Here is a 6625-nt window from a genome sequence, read left to right as displayed (position 1 = left end):
AAATGTTATGCTTTTCTGATTTCTCTTACGCTCTCCATAATAATAGGATTTACCAAGGGAAGCAGCTCCTCAATACACTATTTCCACCCTTTTTCTGTTAAAATTTTTCTAAGTGTGGCATAATCTTCTAATTAACATTATCTACAAGAACTCCTCCCCCATGGCACAGCCTTGCATCCACACAGAATTTCTTTTTCCAGGTTTATAAGTACCATATGCTGCTTAAATTAACCTTCTTTAGGTTGGAAAAACACAGTCAATTTGGAAAGCTGTACTGGCATATATACAGACATAACCTTATTTTAAACTAATTATGTTGTTTCTGGCAGTCCTCCCACTGCTACCCTACACTGCAATACTTCATAAATAGACCCAGTCATGCAATTGCCCTCTAGCTCATTAAAGTTATTTTGATCAGATTTCGCATCTTTGTTTAAATGCTGGCATAAACCTAGGAAAATAATAATGTGGTTTCAGTGATCCAGAGACTACTTTTGTGAATGTGCTCAGCTTTTTTTGCAGGGGAGAAATGGGACATCTGAGTTTACTCGAGTTCTGGACAACAGTACTAAACCAGGATACGAGCGCCAAATATAACTCCCTCCTCTGCCTGGGCACATTTGCTTGTACATCTTCCACCTCCTGGTAGAGCACCTTAGGCAGTAGGCTCCTGGTATATTTTGGTTTAGGATACTGGAGCAGGGACTAGAGCCCAGGGACAGACGAACGGACGGAAAAAAAATCTATTTAAATCTTTTATACAAAAGTAGAACAGCTCCCTCAGGACTGAAAAAGACCCATCTTAAAATATAGCCACTTAGTTAAGACAGCCACCTGAAATTAGTTTAAATACAATCTTTGTCTCAAATTTAAAGCACGCATTGAGATAAGAACTCCTTCTTCTGTTCTCTAAGCCTTGTAGTTAAAACACTTGGCTTGGAGACAACACTGATCACCCCGATTAAAAAAATCCCCAGGTTTCAGACCTAAAAAAGTAACCCAAAATCCACCCCCACTCCACGATCAAAATGAACCACCACAATATATACACATAATACACACATATATAGTGATGTTTCATTTTGATCATGGAAAAGGGTGGATTTGGAGTTACAGTTTCTTAGATCTAAAAATTAGGAATTTTTTTTAAAAAAATCAGAGAAAAGGATCCCTGCTGGTCACCAGTTTTGCAGTCAGGAAGAAATTTTACCCCAGGGTCAGACTGGTACAGATTGCAAGGGAGTGGGGTTGCCTTCCTTTATAGTAGGGGGTATGGCTCTGTTCCTTGGATCTCTGAAGTGTTTTTTAACCACTCCTGTAACAGCAGTTGTCTCCCTGCTTTATCTGTGGCAAGTTCTGGTGCCATGCCTTGAGGCTGTGTGACAAATTTGACTATATCTGTCACACATATTAGTAATATGTTAGACAAGGATTTGTATAGGATAGTTTGGATAGGGATGATCCTGTCTCAGGCAGTGGGGTGAACTAGATAACTTCCAAAGGTCCCTTTCAGCCCTACTTTTCTATGATTCTATATTAACATGAACAGCATCAACAGGAAAAACTAAGTACTCTTACCTAGATTATGAGTGACAGCTGAACCTGGATATTTTGTAAATTTAGGGTAAGGGTTTGCAAACCAACCAGCAGTATTTACAGCTTCTAGAAGCTGTGTTGTCTTCAAGAAGCTGTGTGGAAAAACTGCACCCTTTGAAATAAAACCCAGAGCAAACAGCCACACTGAAAATCTGGCTACCCACTGAAAATTAAATGGGTTGCAAACTATATGGATACCAGGGACCTGGATTCTATTGCATCGTCCAGGGCTGGTGGTTATTGTATGCGACAGGGTGGTGGAATAAAAACCTCTCAGGCAAAGAATGAACTTGGGTCTCCCAATTTTTTTTTGAAAGTACTCGAACCTTTGAGGTATTGTGTAAAGAGGGAGCACTAACATCTATTCTTTGTTTTGAGAGCTTAGCCTTTCATCATCTTTATTTTTCTTACAAATATGCAAAATGAGAAGTTTGGCTTCATGTCAAATAAAATAAAATGAAAAAAGTTCATGTTTTTGTTTTACCAAGAAAACCAAGAAACTTAACACGTTCAACACAGACAACTGTGATTGTTCTATTTGTCTGTGCCAAAGCAAAGCATCAATTAGCACAGTCCAACACACACACTCTTATTCCTCATGTAGATGCCCCAAATATCTATGGCTTCTGGATAAGTACCTTGTGCTTCTCCCCTAATTCTCTCTCTCTCTCTTTCCCCCTCTCTTCCCTGTTTTGATTCTCTGTCTCTCCCCCTTTTCTGAACAGGGAGGTAGTCAGAGGACAGCATCACAAGCGTTTTTTAAAGGTAAAAAACCAAAAATGCTGTATTTTAGGCATGTCATTTATACTGGCATAAAGCAAAACAGAAAAGCAATAGGAAGAGTACTTTGATCAGTACCCTGAATTTAACTAGACTTATGCCAACTGACAATTTGTCCAAATAAGCTAGAAACATTTCAAAATATATACACTATAAAATATTCACAGCTATTTCTAAATCAGATTCCTAACACTATTAAACCTTTGGGTTTAAGCCAAGTATTGCAAAAATCTAATCTCACACTGACTCTCTCACAACCTGCAGTTGCTAGTAGAATCTGAAGCAATGCACACTGCAAAATATGACAGCTTTCCAAAAGCTACCTGCATGGGTAACACAGCTCCCCACTTTACTCCTGCACAAGGTATCAGAGAAATCACTGTGGTAAATAGCAGTTCTACACATCTCTCACGTCTGCTTATTGCATATTTAACAAAATATTTTTCAGTCTCTGGAGTACAGGAAGTTCTCAACTTACAACATTTCGCACTTACGTTTCTAAACTGACAGCCCATTTCAACTTTCTGACATCACTTTCAACTTTACAATGCTTGATCTGATGTGACGCCATGACAGTGAACAAGCCACTGTGTCACCCATCTTCATAGAGAACATCTGTCCAAACTTTCTTGGATACTTTCTTTAAGAAACCAGACAAGACTCCAGAAAAACGTGCAACCAAGACTCCTAAGAAGAATCCAACCAAGAGCCCTTCAAAAAGTCTAGCAAAGTCACCTCAGAGAAGTCCTTCCAAATCAATGATTGCTATTTACAATACAAATATATTAATGTAGCTATATTATTCATCTATACTTGATTGAATACAAAATTCTGGGTTTTTTTGGTGAAAACAGGGTACTGGGCCTTGGTTCAGGAACTAATCCCCCATTTATAATGTTGTTTCCTATGGGAAAAATTGGTTCCAACTTACATTTTGACTTAAGACGCTGTTTTCAGGAACCAGTTGCATTGTATATCCGAGGACTGCTTGTACATGCTTTGAAGTAACATTTTCCAACATAAAGACATCTTGCAGAATGCACATGCAAATCACCCACCTGCTCCCCACATGAAAGTGGTACAGGGATCTATGCAAGAAAAAAGCATGGTAGAAACAGCTTCCCATTCTAAAACTGAAAATCAAAGGCAACATGCTATCCCAGCTGATCAGAATTGAAGCAGTAACTTGAATCTGCCATGTTAGCACCTGTCAAGCCACAGCCAAAAGATCACCTTATCAGTTTCTTAACATTTGGGAATAAATATTTCTTGACTTCCAAAGTGGATTAAAAAAAATATATACATTTTAATATATAATTTTTCCTTTTTAAAAATAAACCAGCTTAAAAGGAAATCTGAATTTAATACAGTGAAGGCTAAGGTATAAATTTAGTATCGTCTATTACAATAATTAAAATAAAAATACAGTGATTCAACAAGTCTATTCTAAAAACTCAGAAGTTGCAGGCTGTTTTTTTTTTCTATACAAGAGTAAAAGGGCGAAACATATAATTCAAAGTCAAGCTTTTAAAACATGGGACAACGTATTAGGGGCTTGACCCTGAAAGCTAAGGATCATTATAGATGTTAGAACCTAATGCTACAAATGTAGCAAAGTTAAGAAAGGTAATGAAGCAAACTTGAAACTTAAAAAATTGATGCAGCGCTCATAAGATAAATCTTTCAGCTCAAGATTTAAGCTCTCCAGGAATAAAGGAATGCTATTGAAATTGCAAAATACTTTCCATAACAACAAATTTGCTTCAGCTTCACTGAAGAAAGGTGGGGAATGCAAGCTAATTCTTCCCCAATATGTACAATGGAGTTCAGTGGTTGACTGCTTTGAGCTCTTAAGAACTGGCTTATTCTGATGACCACCTATGAAGAGCAGTCCAGTCAACACTGGACTATGAAGAAATGTATAATATATGCTGAATACACTAAAACATACTTTATTTATTTACTCAAATACAAGACAAGGTTTCCCCATTCCACCCCCACCCCCCAATCAGTAGTGGAAAAAAATGTCCCTCGGTTTATACTTGTATACAACAAAACCTCATTCAAGTCACTGTCTATTATAAAACTGCTGCTAAAAGCAGCACGTGGTCAGGCATGAAAACCAACTATGAAGTTGATTATGCAGCCAAAACTGAGCACAACTATAAAATACTGGGCAAACTGATGGGAACCTTTTTTTCTTCTGTGCAATACTTAAAAAAAACAAACTGGAAAATTGGATGGGAATATACCACAAGGATAGGTTGGTAGAGCACATCTGAATAAGTGTAGATTTGCCGATTAAGCACAGTCTCCCTCTGCAGGTCAGTCTCTCAAATCATAATGAGCCACTACAGTAAATACATTTCTACTTCCTCCTCACTGCCACAACTGAGCTGCACCTTTCTTTCCCATTTTCAGTTATTTCTATTATTTCACAAGCCTTAAATGTCTGGCAAACATCACCAAACATTTGTCCATATACAAATGACTATATGTATATTTATTTCAAGGTCAGTATTTTCAAATTTGTCACTCACTTTCGTGTGAAAATGGAAAAAAATTCAAAACAACCTAGGTAAAAAAAATGACTCTCTCATTTTACAGACCATTAGGGAGAACAGGTTTTAACAGCACAGAGCGTGGGGAGGAGACTGCAGGGGGAAAACACTGGGGAGTAGGGCAAAGGGCAAGTGGGCTACTTGATCCTACTGATTTATTTTCCTTTTTGTAGCAGTAGGAAGGAAACAAATTTGACACAGACCTTCACGAATTAGCTTCTATAGCTGGAAAATTGTAACAGATTAATAATTTCTCCATATATAGAATCTAACTATTGAGGGGTTGTCTGATATTCAGAGTCATCTTGTATTCAAGTAAATACAATATTTCCACAGCCCTGGACAAACTGCAGAAAGACTGCTGCTCTTGACATTTGGAAAGATTTCAAGAAACATTAAAACAAGGAATATGCAACAGCAAAATTAAATTCAAGGAAGTAAATAAGCAGATAGATCAAGCACTTACTCTACTGTCCTTTCTTGTCTATATTTTTAACACAGTACCAGAGTAAATGCCCATCTGCCAAAGAGGAAATCAGTGCTATGACATGAGCATCTACTTAATCACTAGGGCTCCTGGTTTTCTCCGATTAAAAAAAAAAAAAAATCCCAAATTTTCAGAGATTAGCCCCCCTCACCAAAAAACCCAGAATTCACATTTCTCCCAATTAAATTGAAACACCACATAATACATATGTGGCATTTCATTTTAAAATCAGGGAACAATGTGGATTTTGTTGTGTTTTTTTAATCCAAAAATTTGGGATTTTTTTCAAAAATCAGAGAAAACCAGAATCCCTCCTAACCACCCATCTGTCATGCCAACTATAATAAACTTCAAGGCTCAAGATAAACCATTCAACCAGTACATGTTTGCTGAGGATATTTTAAAAAAAACCGCACCAGTGAACTGACAGAAGTCACTAGCAGAGCATCTGGAACCAGAGTTTGCTGAAGTGCTAAACCAACTTTTACCAACAGTAGCCTCTTCTGTATGTGCAGAAAAAAGTATTTTCTTCAGTTGGACGGGTTCATTCAAAGCAGGAAAAAGAGAAGAAAAAAAAAAATCAACTGGGAGTTGAAAAAGCAGGAAAGTTGGTTTTTTTCCTTCCAGTCTATTAATAAAAAAAGTGGACTATTATATTTATGTATTCTAAAAAACTTAAAAAGAGTAAAAATTTTCAAAACAACCTAAATAAAAAAAAAAAAAGACGACTCATTTTAAAAACCATTAGGCAAGTAGGAACTTAAGATCAAGCAACTTTCACCATGGTATTTTAGAAAATTTCGACCCAAGTGACCTGAAATCATTCATTTAATTCACTAACCACAGGTCATACTCCTAACACTATAACAGTTAAAACTAATATTTAATTAACTACTTGTAATTAAAATGCAGTTTGATATACATATGAGCAAGAAGTTAATCCTCTACTGAATAAGAAAGATATTTCATTATTTTATGCCATATTAAAATGGCAGGATTTCTAACAATCCAAACATATTAAGCCATTTATTTTTCATAGTAGTTAGGGTCAGGAGGGACCTGAACAGATCATCTAGCCTGACCCCCTGCCACAGGTAGGAATGAACGCTGGGTTCACAAGACCCCAGACAGGTGATCATCTAACCTCCTCTTGACTTTGCCCACGGTAGGGGTGAGGACCACTTCCCTGGGAAGTTGGTTC

Source organism: Crocodylus porosus, unplaced genomic scaffold, assembly GCF_001723895.1.
Source record: "Crocodylus porosus isolate Cpor-Errol unplaced genomic scaffold, CroPor_comp1, whole genome shotgun sequence".
Lineage (NCBI taxonomy): Eukaryota > Metazoa > Chordata > Crocodylia > Crocodylidae > Crocodylus > Crocodylus porosus.
This window is presented reverse-complemented; position numbering follows the sequence as displayed.